This window comes from Ursus maritimus, unplaced genomic scaffold (genome assembly GCF_017311325.1).
Source record: "Ursus maritimus isolate PB19 unplaced genomic scaffold, ASM1731132v1 scaffold_3, whole genome shotgun sequence".
NCBI classification, from domain to species: Eukaryota; Metazoa; Chordata; class Mammalia; order Carnivora; family Ursidae; genus Ursus; species Ursus maritimus.
Window position 1 is genome coordinate 16,106,465 of NW_024425563.1, and position 20,165 is coordinate 16,126,629.

At 42.2% G+C, this 20,165-nt stretch overlaps 1 protein-coding gene across 2 annotated transcripts in view; it reads left to right on the plus strand.

Moving 5' to 3' along the window:
- The first annotated feature begins 16,947 nt into the window (after positions 1 to 16,947).
- The window catches only part of PTN (pleiotrophin), a 99,101-nt gene continuing 95,883 nt past the window's right edge, over positions 16,948 to 20,165 (plus strand). Inside the window, exon 1 of one of the 2 annotated variants that reach the window (XM_040643962.1) lies at positions 16,948 to 17,179. The gene's annotated coding sequence lies outside the window, so the exon portion shown is untranslated. The remainder of the gene's footprint in view (positions 17,180 to 20,165) is intronic. The other variant, XM_040643961.1, reaches the window with a different exon arrangement.

Consider the following 20,165-nt stretch of genomic DNA (forward strand, 5'->3'; position numbering starts at 1 on the left):
GGAAGAGATTACAGCTGCTCGGTCTGCCAACGACACACTCATTCCTCTGACAGAGGCAATCAGGAGTGAGAGTCTCAACTCTGCTAGCAGTAGCCTCTGGTAAAAAGTACAGGCTTAATTACCAAATGCGAAATGGCCATTTAGGTTGTCAGGAGTAGGGTGATACTGAAGGAATGGAATTTTCTTGCTCTGACCCAAACCCAACTCATATTTTTCATTCTATTTATCTTGTCTAAAAAGAAGTAGGGAGTAAAGGTTGGATGGACAACAAATACTAAATATCGTCCATGTGGTTTGTGCTGGAATAATGTCCTAGTCACTTGATTTAATAGCTCCACTCAAGAAAAAATGAATCTTTCAGAAATTTATTAGTTATATTGTAATTTTTATTTTCAAGGAATAAAACATAGGCTGTGGGAGCCTGGATCAGAAGCTGTTCCAGTCTCCTCACTAGTATAAATTGAACCAGAGATCCCATACTGGGATCCCATACTGGGATTTCTGGTCAACTGTTATTTTATGGCCCCAATGAACCCTGCCTCCTGATCTTAATGTCCTGTATAATCCCCTTCCACATTAACTCTGTGTTTGTCCCCTTTGCTAATGTCCTTTTTAGCTGGTGTGAGGCAAATAGTGGTTTCATAGTCACTTGTCCCCTGGGGTTTATCCCTCTGGTCTGCTTTCTGGGGACCCAGCACCATTAGGACAAATCCCAACTTAGCCACATGGGGAGACATGCAGAGAGAGAAAGATGTCTAGTCAGCCCTGATCTGTTTCAGCCACCCCAGTGGAGGCATCCACCCAACGTGTGATTGAACAGGATATCTCGGATGGTCTAGTCCCAGTGTGTGGCAGAGTAGAGCTGCCCTGACGAGTCCAGTCCAAACTGCAGAATCATGAGCAAATAAACGATTGCTGATTTTTAAAGCCACAAAGTTTTGGGCGGTTTGAAACATAGCCATGGATAACTGAATCAGAGTCTCGGTATCTGAAATGACAAAGCCCGATTGGCTTGACCATTTGTGATCCATTCCCTTATGTTAGTGAAGACAGGAGGGGGAATAGTTATGTGATTTTTTAGCCCACCAATAATTGAATTTGTTCATCGAAGTGGCTCATACTACACTATAGAATCAGAATTGTGGAGTTGGACAGTCCTTACAAGGTATTTATTTGTATTTTCAAACTCTCTGCTTTGAAAATTAAGACAAAACAAAAAACCCTGGAATCCACAAAAGTTAAACTAGGAATAGAATTCAAGCCTCATGATTCTCCCAGTATCTGCATTATGTTGACTCCAGTGGTTTCCAACACTTTCATGGACACAGACTGCTGTTAACAACGCTGGAACATAGTTAATGCTAAATTAATGTGAATTAATTTGTTTGCTTTACTGTACTTTTTCTGCTAATGCTCATCTAAAGCTGTGAGATCCATGGCGACATCCATATCAGAGGACATATTTTATGCTGATAATCAAGTCTTTGAGAGGAAAGGTGAGGTGAAGGACTGAGAAACTTCAGTAGGAAAATAGCTTCCAGTTACTTTCTCGCCTCATAAAGAAGCAGTTGTATCTGCAGTCACTCCCTAATATAGAGTTTTTGGGCCTCAGTGACCCCTGATTGAGAACTCTGCTCCAAGTCTTGATGGACATTGAAGGACTTGCAGTCCCAAGCTTTCAGGGCACTTGAACTTATTTGTTTTCTTTCTCCCTTCCTTCCTTCCTTCCTTCCTTCCTTCCTTCCTTCCCTCCTTCCCTCCCTCCTTTCCTCCTTTCCTCCCTCCCTCCCTTCTTTCTTTGCTTTCTTGCTTCCTTCCCCCTCACTGCTCTTTCTCTCCTTCCCTTTTTACCTTCTGCTCTTCCTTCTTTTTTATAAAAAACCACTCACTCAATGATTTAGAGGAGTTTTTGGCCCTAATGAAGACCTACCTTAGGTTCTTGGGGAAGATAATGCACACCAATCATTCGTGAGTTTCTAAACCCCAGGTATGCCAGTCTGATAAGCCTCCAGCCATGGGATCAAGGAAATTTGAGGTTAGATAAGCTACTAAAAGTTATTCCATACTGTAGGTTCTTAAGATACATCTTTGAGGTTAAAAAGATCCCAACTGTTTATGACATATTTTATCCAGTTTACAATAAACTTAAGATAGTTGACCAGTAATATCCTAGTTATTCAAGACTTCACTATTCAGGTTCCCATGGTTGCAAATGCATAGATCAAGAGTTGAGGTGGCATAGGACCATTAGCTTTTGAACACACCCCCAGCAAAATTAGTCTCTACTTAGCCTTTCATTCCTGATTCTAGCATCTATCTTCAACTGTTGAACTGTAATATCCTAATAATACAACATAATACAAGGAAAATAAATTATAGAAACCCATCACAGAACTTTTAAAAGATAGAGAACAATGGCGGTATAGTTTCTGGAAATGAGAATAATTGAATAGCAAGGGGCAGGAGGGAATCTTGGAAAACTGATGACAGCTTTATATATTATTGTAAATATAATCATGCTTCAGATTTAAAATGTGAAGTAAGGCATATTATATTGTCATGCAATTTGTTGGAAAAACAGAAACAAAATGTAAAAAATAAATTAGTATTTGATGTATTCTTTGGGTTAATAATTAGTGTGTATTTTTAATTATAATCTAAATTTGTTAAATAGTATAAATATTTTCATTTTATTCTTCAATATAACAATCCGCATTTACTATGAAACATTGGTCACTTATCTAAAAAGATATTTTCCAGGTTCTAATTATACTCAGATGATGTGGCCCTCCTGCACTTTTTAATTATATTATATGCATTATTCATCTTCTGATATAAAGGACAGAAAGAGATGACCACTTATTGAATGTCTTTTATACTCCATGATCTGCTGTGAGTACACATTATATTCATTTTCTCATTATTCATCCTCATTACAACCTTCTGGAGTAAGTACCTACTAGTAATCCCATTTTATAAATGAGAAAAACCAAGGTTTAGGATTTAAGTAGCTTGTATAAATTCAGATAAGTATTGTGTGAAAGAAAAGGAATTATGATCACAAATTGCTTATCGATTGGGTTCAAAGAGTCACTAAATAACACGCCACCTTACTGTTCAAGTTCCAAGCCAATTGAGACATTAAAAATAAATACAAATAAAACAGAACAAAGCAAATGAGAGCCCAAAATATTGCTTTTATTAATGATAAATCTGATATTGGAAGTATGGTTCATATGGAAGGACTAGTGGGCTATGTATTATGGCTTCTAGAAGGACACAGCACACAGGATGGCATCGCACGTTGTTTCCTCAAGTCTTCCCACCCTGGAAGTGGAAAAGAACTATGAATTGGAACAACTGGGGTCTAAAAAATTCATCAGCAAGAGATGTGTGATTGGCCGGTCAGGAAAAAGAATCTTTAGCATAAATTCCGCCTTTAATAACATTTGGCCACACACACATCTTTTGTGCCACTGTTAGAGATAAAAATATTTGGCTGAATGAGGGCTTAGTATCACTTATTGGGAGTCTATCTTAGGCTCTAAGTGTTTTCTTATTCTAAACATTATGACAGAGAAAGTGCTTGAAACACGAACCAGTTATCAGCAGATCCTGCTAAGGAGTTCTGAGTTTATATAGTGAGATCAACAAAGAACTCTGAAGAGACTTAAATAGAAAATGAAAAGTCTCAGGAACAGAACAGAACTGCTTACAGACTGTTTGCACAGGCAGAAGTAAGTAACCTGATGGAGATGAAAAGGAAAAGAACTATTTTTCCACACAACAGCTTTTTATCAAGCCTGTGGTAATTGAAACAGGAAATTAAAACGTTGCTAGAACTCAGTACACATAAAGGAGCTGAATCCAGCATTAGAAAAACAAAACAAATCAATAAAACCCAGGTAAATGCAGGTAAGAGTGTTCAGTCTTCAGAGGAAGAGATCATGTGATTATGGTTTATTCATCATACCAGGGGAGAAAGTCCGCCTGGGCCATGAAGTAGTTGGTGCAGATGTCTGCCTTCTGCAAACTCCATCTCCGCTGCCCAACTCCCATTCCAGAGGCTGAAAAAATCATATCTCTGACTTACTCAATCTTTCTTCCAGGAAAGTTCACATCTGACCCTGTCATGGCTAATAGCATGCAAGGAGGGGTTTTCCAGAGGCCTTGGAAGGATTTATTTTTTTCCCCACATGAAGGAGATACTCAAGGAGAGACCCTCTACTGAGCACCACTCTTGAGATGTAGCCATCTTGTGAGACACGAGAGGCGGGACAAGAGCGTGGCAGAGACACCAAATGGGCTCTGATATCTCGGAGACACTGAACCACTGCCAAAGACCACAGATTTCTAGAAGTCTTATAATGTGAGACATTGCTAGACAGGTTTTCTGTTATTTGAAGCTAAAAGCATTCATAACTATTCCTAAAAATGGAAGCCACACTGAGGACAGAAATGTATCTTCTCATCTGAATTCCATCATGATTTTTCTCTAACAGTTTAGTTTCAAAAGGTAAACAACCGTAATGATTCACTTCCCACAGACCAAAATGTGATGTCATGTGGCAAAAAGATAACGAAAAGCCTGGGAAGATGATGACCAAAGGTCAGAGTACATTCTAGGTCAGACCTGGCTCAGACCCCAACTTGACCACCTCAAGCTGTGTGATTTCATCTGAAAAATAAGGATAATGAGTCATTTACCTCATGGGGTTGTTGTGAGAATTACATGGGATCTTTGTAAATTGCTTACCCCAGTGCCTGGAAGATGAAGATGATTATGGCCTGTTATTACATACATACTCCTGAATTGGCAAAATAAATATTCAACTTTATAGTCATCTCCTTGATATCAGCTTGTACTTTTTCAGTTTTTTAGGAAAACTTTATTCTGTATTTACTTCTCAAATAGACTCCTTCTTCCTTTTTGACAAAATTCCCACTGGTGCCAAGTTTCTTCTAAGTAGTCAGTTACTCCAATCCTTTAGATATTATGCACAAGTCAACCACTGCTTTCTACTTACCAACCTCTCCCTGACTCATCTGAGTAGGATGGGACCAAAATTAGTGTCACGTAAGGGAAGTTTGGAGAACAGGATACAAGACGGTGACGTAAAAGGAACCAGAGACGATACCCAGCCCTACACACATAAAAGCAATCCTCAAAAAATGTCCACGAGCTGGGGTAGGGGACTGGAACAGAAGTTAGGATGACTCTGATTCTCTCACTCGTGTGCACAGAGACCCCAAAACAAAGAAAACAACAAGACAAGAAAGAAGACTCGCAAGCATCCAACACAAAACAAGAAGCGAGCAGGATTTAAGGTATCGAAATTCTAGGCCTTGGCCAATAGCAAAAATCTGGTTACAAATGTACTAAATGTTCATGAGAATAATTGTTTAAACGGATAAGAGAAGGGCACTCAGGAAGGGGGTTTGGGGTGGAAAAGAAGGCTTAGTTAAGCGACCAACTTTGCCCCTTGTGTAGCAGATAACCAGGTTTTTATTTAAACAAAGGCACAACTTCCTGTTTCCCTAATCACTTTGATCTAAGGAACCTCCAAAATATGGTTACTTCCAAGTGGGGGCGAAGTGCAAGAATTAGTCATTAGCAATGTTTCTCCTTTACACTTTGGAAATGGAAGCATCGACAATTAAGCACCCCCTTTTAAAGGGCAAACTCTAGTTTGGGAAGATTTTTATTACAGGGTTGAGAGCTTCTAACGCGAACTGATTTAGAGAGGCATTCTAAATGGACTAATCGAAGCGAGGGGCCCAGAGGCTTAGATCATGCTTTGAAAATACATAAAAAGTGAATTTAAAATTGTCAATCTGCGCCATGGTATATACTTCTTTTAAATCCTGCTTAAATAATGCACTCGCCACTTGGATCTCACATAAACTTCCAAACTCAGCATTTCTGTGGGTGGACTCGTTTCCGGTTGTCGAGTCCTGTTCCCTGTCTCAAAGTTTGGCACCTCTATCCACAAAGCTCGATTCCTACGGGTTATTTCTGATCATTTTTTCCTTTTACCCTCCATAGCCAATCATCTACTGCTTCTTGTCCGTTATTCCCTCTCTAATCTGCTGTCCCTCCACCATCATTGCTGGCTTACTTACTCAACCTCCATGATTTCCCAGCTGGATTATCTCAACTCCTATCCTCACTCCCTCTTCACTCCTCCTCCAGGCAGCCAGGGCCAGACCTTTAAAATGGAAATCCGATACATGGTCCTTCTTGGCTTACAACATATCAAGGAATGCCTATAACAGTATAATAAACTCTAACTTCCATGTGAATGTTGGCAAAGTTATCCATAGACCTGACCCAAGCTCATCTTGTCAGACGTGTTCGCTACAATCTCCTTCTAAGCATGCTAAGTAATGAAAAAAAAAAGGCAGATCTGTAGTGGGTGGTCAGTGGCCATGGCTCCATTTTGATTTCTTTCTAACATACAAGAAATAAAAAGGGGTATCTATCTATATATGTATCCATACATTGGCTTCTCCCTTCAGCCCAACCTTTTCTTTTCTTGTCTGGAATTCCACTGGAATTTCTACCGTTGTCAATCAAAAATGTCAATCCATTAAACACAAACCGATGAGTCAGCAAGGTAACGTGAGGGCTAGAAATTTAACTTCTTACAGCAATTCCTGTTCATTTACAGTTTGAAAAAATGCAAAATCTGGAAATTACATGCCAGAATACATTATGACAGGATTTGGAAATGAGAAGGGGGTGGTGATTAAGTGAGGTAGTCGCAATTATTCAAATTTTCGATATTCTAGGCCTCCCTTTGCATACAAGATATGTATTATAGTCAACCTAATTCTTAGAAAGTAGGGTTTTTTTCTACACCATCGAAAATGAAAATGAAGTGACCAATTGTGAATGCTCTAGTTTCAAGAGAAGGCCTCAGAACACACCGGATGTGAATGGATGCCGAGAGGCAACTACTCAGAAACCAGCTGATTGGGGCACTCGAGTCCCACTAAATAATTCAGAATCCCTAATGGAAATCAGATCCAATGTTTCCCCAGTGGAAGCACAGCCCTTCTTGGTTACCCGATCTCCAGCGAGCTTCTCAAGAGCTTTGGAAAACAACAATACAGTAAAAGGTAAAAAATATTTTAATGGCGTTCGTATTCTCCTGGGTGCTTTCTTGGCACAAAGTTCCCAACTTCCTGACAGCTGCTGCCGTTGTGAAGAGACAGGGAGAGTGAGAGAAAGAAATCAATATTTAAATCTGAAACAGCCAGAAAGTTCCACGAAGGGTGCCAGTATTAACTGGTTTGTGTATGTGTTTGGCCTTTCAAAAGCCCCCAGTCTTAAGAGGAGAGAAGGTATTCTAAGTAAACAACTCATTAAGAATCACACAGCAACACATTTAATTTAAGGAAGAATATTCATGTGAGGCTTTGTCTAGAAATTTCAATGATAGCATCAACTGTTGCATAAAGTAATCTCTCTCTCTCTCTCTCTCTCTCTCTCAGCAGGAAGAGAATATTGATTTCCCAGTCTTGGCCACCAGCCCCACCCCTTCTCACTATAAGCATTGAGATGAATGAGTTTGTGTCTCTAAAAGCACTAAGCAATCTTCAAGAGAGTACCACTTTATAAATAAAAAAAGCTTTATTATTATTGGGTAGAAATGTTAGAGAGAAAGTTGGAGCTCTTATCAAAGGCTGTTGGTGCCCCGACATTTGCTGTCAGCTCTGAAAAGGTGGCTGTGAAATTCATTGTATCCAGTCCTGGTTGGCTTGGGGCCCAGCATACAGTGGGATTTCTGGCCAATGGCCCCGTACAGTGGGATGGCTGGCGCCCGGCCCAGGGATTAGAGAGCTTTCATTGCTTTGTCTCATTGATATTAGTCACAGAATCTCCCTTTTCATGCACAACCCAATCCCGTGTGGGAGTGCAGGGGGAGACAGCAGAAGCAGAAATGACTGCAGACTCGGAGCTCTGGTACCCCTCGGAGTAAGAAGAAAATTTCCATTTCCAACTTAGCAATCCAACATCTGTATCTATTTCGTTATGCCCATTTAGCAGGAAATGGATAGTCTGGTATGTCCTTGAGAGGAAAACTGCTTTATAGACATAAGATATTGCGGGTTAACCTTGGACAAACAAGGTATTCAGTATCTTAAGGCCTCTTTTGCTTTCTCCCTCCTGAATGAACTAATGACTTCTGAAATTTCATCTCAAGGAGCAGCAATTTTGATAAACAGAATTTGCGGGCGCATTTCCTTCCACTGCTAGACGTGTGTGTTCGTGTGCGCCTGCGTGTATAGCTTTCCTTCCGTCCTTTGCGTGTGTGTGCGTAATCGCGTGCTTGTGCGCGGGTAGCTGGTGGATGCTGGGCAGAGTCAATCTGTACTAATAGGTCCCGGAGCCACATTCTACTCGAATCTCAGAAAATGTTCTGCTGAGTTCCAAAGAGTAAACTTTGGTCTCAAATAATAATCATCTTGTCTTAAATATTCATATGCAATGGAAACTGAAAGTCATTTCCAAAATAAAACTAGGACTATGAATTGCTAAATAGCAACCGATCTTAAAATAAACCACAGAGCCCCAACATATCATAACAAAATGACTCAGGCTCACATCTCTTTGCCTGATTCTCCTAAAAAAAACCCAAAAAAACAAAAAACAAAAAAAAACCTTTCGATACAAGAAAGGAAGTATTAAAGTCTTAAGGTCTAAACGGAGTACACGTGCATAAGGTTTTCGTTATATTACAGAACTGTCATTAGTGAGAAACTAATCTCAGATATGAAATACATACATTTTCTGGAACCAGCCGAGTGGCAGAGGGAGTCAGTGAAGGGTGGGGAGAGAGGAGGTATAGATGCTTTTATGAAAAGCTGTCACCCTCCTCTCTCCTCATTATTGGATTAAACTTCTGCTTCCCCAGCTATAAGGTAGTAATAATGATATCCATCCTTTTAGGGTTCCTGATGTGTATCCAATGAGAAAATGTATGTGGAAGTCTTTGTGAAACTTATATTATTCAAAGGGAGTGGAGTTGCGTATCCCTTGGGGACGGCACTGCTTAAGAGGGGAAATTAAAAGAAAGATGGATTTCTTTTGCTGTGAATGCACGTTAGGGCTTCCAAACTCCTAAAACTATAATAAAATGTCTAATCCCACACCCAGAACGGCAGGAAGCTTGAAGATTCCTGGTCCTACTCTATTTTAGAGATAAGAAAATTAGGGTCGAGAGCCATCCCTGATTTATTCGAAGTCTGAAACTAATCAGCAGCAGCTAGAGGGAATTTCGCTCTTCATTTTAACCCCATATTGTATCTGCATTCCTCAAAAGGACAACTCGCTGGGTGTTGTTGTTGTTGTTTTGATAAATGAACTATGAACTCTGAGAGAGGTGGCGATGGTGATGGGGCAGGTCCGTGTGGCTGTGTCATTCTGGAAGGCTTCGTGGTACAGGAGGACCTTGACGGAAGGGTAGGGTGTAGGGAAATGCAGGGCAGGGAAGACCTTCTCTTGCAGAACAGAGCGAGAGCCCACGCTGTACACCGAGGGCACGGGGGACGGCTACCGGCTACAGTAGAAATAACTCATTGGAGACGATAAGAAATGAAGTGCGTTGTTAAAGGCCAAAGTTTAGATGATGCCCTTCAAATAAATTTTACCGGATGCCATCAGAGCTTAGGTTCTAGAATGAGAGATTGTTGAGATGACAAGCCCTTAGTAGGTTTTCTTTCGCTGAGGCTCCCTCCATACTTTATACATCACTCTTCCTGAATATGACCTGAACCGTGTCAGTCTGTTTTAGAAGCCTCCATGTCTCTGTCCGCCCACCACAAAGGCAAATTCCAGATCTGCTCCACGTGAACCTCACTGCAGCTCAGGTCTGCTGTGGACCTAGCCCCTTGCTTCAGCCAAAGGGGTCTATGAAGTTGCTGGACATCGTGGGTTTCACCGCTCAAATCATTTGTCTCTGACTCTACCCGCCACACTTCTTTAAACCCATTCTTCAAAACCCAGTATACATCCTTCCATTTCTATTGTGTTTTTTTCCCCTAACCTTTGATGTGGATCCTTCTTCCTCTGAACTGAGAAAACCACCTTTTACGATAAACTCCTATGCTTGTATCAGTATGTATGCAGAAGTGCTTTGAGGACATGGTACACGTCTTCACACGTGGCACTGGGTTCGTATATCCCCAGCTGCCTGCATGAGCGGGTCCTAAAGCAGAACGCCGCTGCAGACATCCTTCTGGGTTAACTATCAGCTGGATATCAGTTATTAATAACTGCAGTTGGCAATCTACTTCGGGTCATAAGCAAAGAGAAATGGATTTCTTAAAATAAAGGAGTTGATTTTTGAGTCTTAGGATATGGCTTGTTTTGACATGGAACTATTCCCAATTTCATGCAGGGTCTGGCCCAGAATTTCGTGTGGGGATTTGGGAGCTTCTTTGTGAATGTAACAAACGACGATAGAGTGTTTAGTAATTAGCAAGTAATGTACTAAACATGTTAAAAGCATCATTTTCTCAGCAAACTTAGAAGGCAGGTATTGTCATTACCCTCACTACACAAATGGTAAACCAAGGCACGGAGGGGTAAAGTAACTAACGAAAGGGCATCCCACCAGTAAGTGAGAGACCCAGGCTTTGAAACCAGGCGATCTGACTCCAGCCAATGCTGTTGAACACTATACCATGCTATCTCTTTATTTAACTTTGTAAGTCAACTTTATTGAGGCACATCTAATAATTTTAGTTGTATAAAATGAAACGTACCCACGTTAAGCATACAGCTTGATGATTTTTGGCAAATGTGTATTTCTATGTAAACACATCAATAGAATATTGATTATACTAAACTCTCCCCAACCTCAACTTGAAGTCACAGGTACAAACCACTGATCTGTTTTTTGTCAATGTAGACTAGGTGTGCTTTTTCTAGAATTTCATATAATAGAATCATACAGTATGTGCTCAGAAGTGTCTGGCTTGTTTTGCTCAGTGTAATGTTTCTGAAGTCAATCCATGTTGTTACATGTATCAATATTTATTCTTTTATTTCTGACTAATATCTCACTGAATGGATCGACCAGATTTTATTAACACATTCATCAGCTGATGAATTTCCAATTTGGGGCTATTATAAATAAGGATGAGATGGACATTTATGTGTTCCCTTTTGTGCGGGACACCTATACGTATTTAACTCGAGTAAATAGCCAACAGCGAAAAGTCTCCATCAGAGGGTAGATGTATGTTTATTATGAGAAGCTGCCAAACTGTTTTCCAAAGCGGTTGTGCCATTTTATATTCTCACCAGCACTTGGGATTGTTGGTCTTTTTAATTTTAGCTCTTTCAGTAGGTATGTGGTAGTATCTCGTTGGGGTTTTGGTTTGCATTTCCTTGACAGGAAAATGATGGGAAGCATTTTCTCTTATGCTTATTGGGATTTGTGGGTTTTTTTCTGTGAAGTGTCTGTGGAGACCATTTTTTAAATTGCGTTGATTGACTTCTGATTATTCAGTTACATGAAATCTTTAATTTCCTGGATCACGATCTTTGTCAGACATGTATTTGAGAATATTTGCATGCTCAGGATTGCCTTATTTTTATTTTTAACGGTGACTTCCAAAGTACAAAATGTTATTTTTATGAAATTCACTTTAGCAATGTTTTAATAATAATTTATGTGTTTTTCATATTTTTTCTAGGAGACCTTTGCCTATTCTAAGGTGACAAAGATTTTCTCTTATTATTTTCCCTAGAAATTTTATAGCGTTTGCTTTTACACTTAGGTCCACAATCCATTTTGAGTTTCTCTACAGTGTCAAAATTTATTTTTTTCAATGATTATCCAGTTCTTTGGGGAACCATTTGGAATGACAATCTTATCCCCATGAAATATGTTTGAGTCTATTTGTAAATTGATGGTTTTGTTCTCCATTGATCTAAAAGTCTATTTTGATGCCAATATTGCACAATAATCTTGATTGTTTTTGCTTTATACTGGGGCTTGATACCAAGCAGTATGAGTCCTCCAACTTCGTTCTTTATTTTAAATGTTTTGCTGGTTGAGATCCTTGCACTGCCATAGAAATGTGGGCACCAATTTGTCAATTTCTATTAGAAGATCCATTGGCATTTGGTTTGGATTATACCGAATCTGTAGATAAATATGGAGCAAATTTGCATCTTAACAGTGTTAAAATTTCAGATTGATGAACATAATGAGTCTCTCCCACTTATTTCCACAGCTTCCATCAGAAATATTTGGTGTTTTTTCAGTGTCTAAGCCTTGGACATGTTTTCTTAAACTTATCTCACTACTTGTTCATACTTTTGAGATACATTTTTTAATATTTCTTTTTCCAATGATTAATTGCTAGAATATAGAAACAAAATGGATTTTTATAATTTGAACTTGTATCTAGCTAAGGGCACTTAGTTCTAGAAGCTTCTCTGTGAATTACTGACAATTGTTTATGTATATACGCTCATGCCATATGAGAATAAAGACAATAGTACCTCTTTCCATTATTTTTATTTCTTTTTTTTTCTGGCCTTATTTTACCAGCTAAGATCTCCAGTACAATATCCAATAACAGTTATAGCAATGGTGATTTTTGCCTCGTTCCTAATCTTTGATGGAAAGAATTCACTTTCACTAGTAAGTGTCACAGTAGCTGGGGGCTTTCTGCAGATAGGTCTGATCAGAACAAGGATATTCAGTTATATTCTTGAGTTGCTGAGACTTTTATCATGAATGGGTGTTAAATGTTTTCAAATGCTTTTTCCTCTGTATGTAACCATGTTCTTTTTGTTCCTCTAATTTTCCTGCTAATATAGTGAACTATGCTATTTGATTTTCACATGGAAAACCAAACTTGCTTTCCAAGGATAAACACCCATGTGCATACAGTCCTACTCTTTTACACATTACTGGCACTCATTTGATGATACGGGTTAAGGGCCTCTGCATTTATGCTCCTGGGGGGTATTGGTCTGTACACTTAGTTTTCTTGTAACTCTTGTGCTCAAACTCTTTTGGGTATTTCAGGCTTGATTTGCTGGGTGAGCGTGGAGAAGGCCCAAGGCCTGCTCCTCAGCTTTGCCAGTTAAGAACCTTGGTATTTTCGCCGCTCTTGATGAAAGAGAAAAGATTGGGGGGCTTAAGTCGAGCTACTGAGACTCATAGCAGCTTGACTGATAAAAGTGTAAATTTATAAAATTTACAGGCATTGTTGGTTGCTCCCCGAATCTGTTCTACCCTCTTCCTTTTGCTGGCATGTTCTGTGTGGCCATGTGACTGGGGAGGCTGGATCTATTCTCCACTGGGTTTGCGCCTGATTTACCTTTCTTTTTTTAAATTTTTGATTTAAATTCAATTTAGTTACTATACAGTGTGTTATTAGTTTCAGGGGGAGGATTTCGTGATTCAGCAGTTGCACATAACACCCAGTGCTCATTACAACCAGTGCCCTCCTTAATGCCCATCACCTGAGGACCCCATCCCTCCACCCACCTGGGCCTTATTTACTTCACGCCAAAGAGGCCTGAAGCTCCTCAAAGCTATCCTGCAAAGCCTTGGTTCACAAATTGAAGATGCACAGTCAAACAATGGAAACACCTGGGTCCTTGAAGACTTTGAAACACTGACTTTACCAACCTGTCCTGTTTGAGATAAAGTCCCAAAATATTCAAGCCATTTTAGTTGAGTTTTCTGTGTTTTTTTTTAAATGGAAAAAAAAAAAAAGAGGAAAGCAGAAGCATTACGAAAATTACCTAATGGAGAAGTATATTTTGTAATCTAGTTACAGTGACCAAAACAATAAAGTTTTATCTTAGGACCTTGGGAATATTTCAGAGAGAGGAGGTGTAGTGGGACTTCGATCAAACGGTGTGAGCCTGATGTCATGACTCGTCCTTTTGCATTCTAGGGACATTGCAGTGCTCGGAATGGTAGTCGCAAATCTAAACATTCTGCCAAGTAGGCAAACCGAGAGACACATGACAAGTTTTTCATCCGGTTCCCTCACATTTTTTCACTCCGTGCTGATCACACTTCTCCTTGTATTTGTCACTGCAAAATCAGTGGCCTCATTTTCAAAACACCCCTAGGACATGTTATGATTTCTACGGTTTCAGATTGTCTTGCATGGGTTATAATCGAGCCTTGTAGCCCTCACGCAGGGGATCATTCACTACAGCTGGAGAGGCTGGCCGCTGGCAGGGAGGGCGAGCATCAGCAAGCTGAAGCAACCGCTGGGGCGTGTCTGGGGCAGAGACAGTGTGTCTGGGGGCAGAGACGGTGTGTCTGCAGTTAGCTATTTTTTCACAAGAAACAGGGAGAAGAAGTTCAGACAGCAGATTCCTCCAGTAGGCTCCTATTTGGAACCTCTGCTTCCGTCCTTGTCCACCTGTGGTCTGTTCAACACAGAGAGACCGTAGCAAATCAGTCAGAGTTTGCCACTCTCAAAGGCTTCCCACCTCATTTAGAGCAAATGTAGAATTCCTTACATTAGACAAAGGCCGTGCATGATCTGGCCCGTTACTAACCTGGCCTGGATGCCTATCTCCACTCACTGAGTTCCTGCCACAGTGGCCTCCTTCCTGGTCCTCTAACCATGGGGCAAGGTCAGACCTCAGGGCCTTTGCACTGACTGATACCTTTGCCTGGTAGTCTCCTCCCAAATATTTACTTGGCCAACTTCTTCAATTCTTTTAAGTTTTCATTCAATTTTCACCCCAGGAGCCTTTCCTCCTTACAAATTGGCAATTTTATCTTCCTTCATTGTCTCCCCCACCCCATGGCACTCCTCACATCTTTTAAAAATTTAATTAGTTAATTAAATTTGTTTGTGTAAACAAAAATTCAAGCTCTAGCACAAGAGGGGTTTTCATCTGTTTTTGTTCATGGCTCCATTCACTTAAAAACTTGAGTCTTCCAAGGCTGTGGGCTAAAAGAACAGAATGAGTTGAAATCTTGAATCAGCAGACCCAGGATGAGGCTACAGGATGAAGGTTGGATCTGGAGGTGAATGCTTCGGAGTGCGGCTGAAAATATCTTCTACTTGAACTTTGGTATAAATGCTGGCTTGAAGTAACTTATGACTAGTTTCAACCGCAGAGACTGCTATTCCTTTAAAAAAATTCTTTACTCTTCCATTATATTTTAAAAATATGAATTGAATAAAGGGTTATAGTTTTTGATATAAGACATGTAATGGAGTGGAAGTCATGGCTATCATGCTTACTTATCAACCCCATAGTATAAGCACCATAATGGCCGGTAGCAACATGTTACATTTGTAAATGTTAAGATAAAGTTTAGGAAGAAATAGAAAATGGATAACCCCTTGTTTAAAGGCCTAGAAACTCTAATCTCCAGGAGTGATGGTGAATGTCGAGAAATCTCTTTCAGAAAAGAGCCTTGGCAAAATAAAAATAATAAAAAGGTGCATTCCTCCTCAACTTCCACAGGTGAAATCACACTAAAACAAACATTGCTTCATCACTGGGAAAATGGATTCCCAAGTGGGAAAGGGCCAACATGAAGTCTGTGTGTGGAGGGGACACAGCTCCTTATTCATTTATTTCCGCTTTAGGATGCTATGTGGCGTGTGTATGAAGAGTTTGGGTATAGGAATAGACGGGAGGTTTGTAAGTGAATTTCTGATGCCTCCCCTTTTGAAAAAAAAAAAGATTGGTTGATTGATTAATAGGTCTAACTTTTAGAGACACCTCTTTGTCCCTAGCTGGGGACCTTCCTGGGACATTTGTCCAGGTAGCAGTCAACATAAGAGCCCCAAATCTCTGAGAACTACTTGCCACAAAACAATGCTTCTAATTTGGGGGTTTGGGTATGGTTCTCAGCAAACGTAACCTTTCAGAGTTATATAAAGCACTTAATAGATATTTATCAAGCTGACCTGAAGGGATGTAACTTCAGATTGTGGAAAATGGAAGTCTATTTTGCAACCATTTGTGGGAGGATACCATCCAATGTAAGTTGAAAGGAAGTAAAAGGAAGTCTAGCAGCAGGCAAGAACTGGTGAGTATCAGAAAATCTCAATATTTACTTTCTGAAATGTTTGGGGAATTTTGTTTTATACTTCACAATTATTGTATGCAATGCTTTTATCTCATCTGTCTCAGAAACATCTATATGCTATCCAAACCACCCCAGCTGTATTACCTTAACCTTGTTTCTCAATGCAACATAATAGAAATCCAGAAAGCCATGCAGCCCAGCCTCTGAGTTTCACTAGGACCAGAGTTTGAGCTACATTGATTAAGCCTCTAAACCCTAGGGTGTCAAAGGCATGTCACTAAATAGGTCACTCAAGCCACCAAGGAAGCCAAAAAAGGAAAGAGCCCCCTAAAGGAAAGTGGGAACCTTCAGACATCTGTCACTCTTGGTGACAAGCGCAAGAAAAGGACTTCGCACATTGTGACGCGCAGGTGGGACGGGACTGACAGCTGAAGGAACTGGAGCTGGGTGCAGGGCAGGGTGGTGGCGCGTGGGGAGGAAGTAAAGGCTGCTTTTGAAGCCTGGGCTTTTTCATCCCGAATATCATTAAAAACAAAAATGTCTGGGGCCAAAATTGTATCCTAAAATGCTATCAGCTGTCCATTTAAGCGATCCTCTTTGCTCAGCCGGCGCGTGCACCCACTTAAAGCACAGGTCAGACATAAAGTTTGGCAAAGAAAGGTTGTGTGCGTCCCTGCTCCCCACAAAACAATGTTTCATCTCCGGGCCCCTTGGTTCAAACCCGTGTGCTCGCTCCTGCGGGGAGAGCGCGGCCCTGGAGACTCCTGCCTTTAACGAGCTTCCCAATCAGCTCGCGAGGGAAAGGCGCGCTCCCTCCCTCGCCCAGCCTGCGTCCTCGCCCTGCCCGCTCCGCTCATCCCTCCCCTTCTCCATTTGCCTTCCGTTCCCTCCCCGGCAGGGCGCAGCGCAGGCCGACGCCGGATCGGGTTCCGCGCCTGCCCGTCCCAAATCCCGCCGAGGGGGCCGCCGCGCGCAGGACGAGCCGGAGCGGGAGCCCCGGGGAATCACCGTCCGGGAGGGAGGGCGCAGCAGCCGCGCGCGGCCAGCGGCCACCCGGCACCGGACCGAGCGCAGAGCCTCGCCCCGCTCAACAAAGGCAGCACGAGCGCGTGCGGCGTTCGCAACTCCAAGTAAGTGGGAAGCCGCGCGATTCTCCGCCGCAGCCCCGGCCGCCTTCCCTCCACCCTCGCCCGCTGGTCCGGGTGCCAGCCGAGGACCGCGCCAGGAGTGCGCGAGAGGCTGCCCGGTAGTCTTTGCGAGGGTGCTGCCTCCCAAACGGAGGCATCGCTGGGTGGGGGGCGGGGGGAGCGGGGTCGGGGAGTCAGGGTGCGGATCGGTGAGCGGGAGGAAAGCAGCTCGGGTGGTGCCATGCGTGCCTCTGCCCCGCGTGCCTGCTGCCAGCCCGAGACCGCGCCGGGGCTTCGCGCTTTGTGAAACCTGCCTGGGGAGGTGTGTCTGTGGCCGGGAGAGAAGTGAGAGGAAGGGAGGTGCCTGAGCCAGCGGGGCTCGGTTTCCTTGCCTTTCTCCGCTTCTCCACCGGCACCTGGGCTTGCCAGCCGCGGCCTCTCCGCTGGCTTTTGTGGGTGCGGTGCGGGGGGCCGGGGGACATCGAGAATCCCTCACAGGGCAGCGACACGCCTTGTCCTGCCCGCCGGCCCGGGACTGGCTCTAGAAACGGTCGCATCCGAAGTTTAAAAGGCACACCTTAAACCCATCTCTCCTTTGAAGGCTCTCATCACCGCCCGGTGCACAGGCGCTTGAACTTGCGGCTCACGTACATAAGGGGATATTTATTACTAATTGGCCGGAGACTTAGCTTCCGAGTTGATGTTTCTAATCAACGTTTTTAAAGCAAGGAATATATTCACCTTCCCTACTTGCAGTACAAAACCTAAAACTTCCTCTCGTGAACACACACAGACACGCCTCTTTCTCCTTAACAAAAGCACACAGAACACACATCTCTAGTTTATACACACTTTGCTAGTAACTCTTTTTATCTATGTCAACAGCTGCTTCGTAAGTTTGGGGATACGTTGGAAAAAATAGGAGTGGCATGGGGGGTGCGGAGAGGAGGCGGATGAGGGAGAATGAACAATGGGCGGGACATCAAAGTTTCCCTCTGAGCACCTTTCTTGTTGGTAAGCATGTTGCTTTAGCAGCTGGGGAAGGGCGGTGTGTGCCTGCGTGTGCCTGCGAGTGTTGGAGCAGCCGGCCTGGGAGGAGATTGAGGCGCTACCAAGAAGAGCTTTTGGACTACTGACCTAAGGAAGCAGTTTCACGATCCCAGGCAAATGTGAAGTTGATGAAACAGTTGAGCCCATTTAGCGCCTTGATCACTGGGGGCTAATTGATGCGTGGAGACATTTCAAGGTATTGATAGCGAGACAAAAGAAGTGTCTCCCAGCACAAAATTAGGCATGCGTTTTCCGTCTTCATTATGTGCCTTTTTAAGTAAATGATGCACTTTAAAGACCAAATCATTAAAAACCACTCACAGTCCGGTTAACTTAAAAGGACATTGGAGCGGGTATTAGCTTTTTTCCCCTCGTGGGCTATGGGTTCCTTTAGAGTGGCGATACTTGGACTTTCTCATTGAAACTAGAGAATGAGATTTTTTTTCTTATTGTATTTAAAAACAACAGCAACGCCCTACTTCCATTATTCAGTGCCTTAAGAAACTTTTGTGCTGTGAGTTCTCTAATCGTGCTTTACATCTTCAGAAGGTGATCTCCCCCCCCCCTTCCCAGGCCCCCTTGAGGACAGTTTTCTTCTCATTAGTGAGATCTGTGAGGAGGGCCCACCGAAGCCAACCAAGACCATAGTAGGTGCTCTCTTTCAGCTGGTCACGTGTGGATACAACTGCATTGTTTCTTCTCTCTGTCTCTCTCTCTTCTTTTTAAAAGATTTATTTATTTGAGAGAGAGAGCACGCACGCAAGGGACAGAGGGAGAGAGAGCCTTAAGCAGACTCCGCACTGACCTCACAGTCCCATGCAAGGCTCATTCCCATGATCCTGAGATCAGGACCCAAGCTGGAAACCAAGTGGGGTCGCTTCACTGCACCGCGCAGGCGCCCCGCGTTCTATTTTCAAAGCCCGAGCTGCGCTAATGCCCAATTCACACCCTGTTACTATATAACTTGTGTTACCTGATGTTTAAATGAGGTATTACAGAGAACGAAGATAATTTAACAGTATATAGAGTATAATTTCTATTCTATAATAATACCTAGTTCTGTGGTTTCCTAGACCTCTTTCCAAGATATTTGGAGCAATAATAAATTTGCAAATTTATTGAGAGCTTCAATGACCTTAACTGATCCTTACAAACAGCGATAGGTAGCAGGACACACTTTTTTTATGGGCTTTTTTTTTTTTTTTACTCTAGTAAAGCCAGTGGCCTTGTTTGAATTTTCATGAAACTTGATCATTGGAAATAACCTGAGAGAAATAAGGTCCCCAAATAGTTTAATCATTTTTATTAATAAAACCAATCTCAGAAATGAAATATTTCAGGTTTAAATGTGTTTTTCCCCTTTGAAGATACTCTCGCTTTCTTGTTTAAATGACATCTCATGTGGATTCTGATTCTCTTTCTCACATGTGGGTTGTTGTGTGGGTTTTTTTTGTTTGTTTTTTGGGTTTTTTTTTGGAATTTTCTCAGGAGACTGAGTTGGCTTATTCAAAATGGTGTGTGTGGTTAGCTAATGGCGGCTCAAAGGCCAGGAGTCAGAATTCAGAATATACATTCAAGTTCTCCACTCCTGCTTTTAATATGGTGGTGTTGGGATACGGGGAGTAGTCCTTGACTCCTCTCCTGAAGGTAATGTCCAAATTGAGAGCACCCAGGGGGCTCAGAGAGCAAGCAGGGTCTACACCTGCGTGCCCGGGAGTCTAGCTTCAGGTGTGGCTTACTCTGGAGCCCTGGGGGGAGATTGCGCTCTCCCAGCTGTGCCCTTCCATTGCTTGGATGCTGCCTGGGGCTCCTTTAAAAGGTGAAGGCTGCCGTTCCAATTAATAATCAGAAGAACTCGGGTCTCCTCTTGGCACAAGGCCACGCCATTGCTCTGCGGTAAAATAATATTCAGATATGGATCTTCTCTTTATGAGCTGGG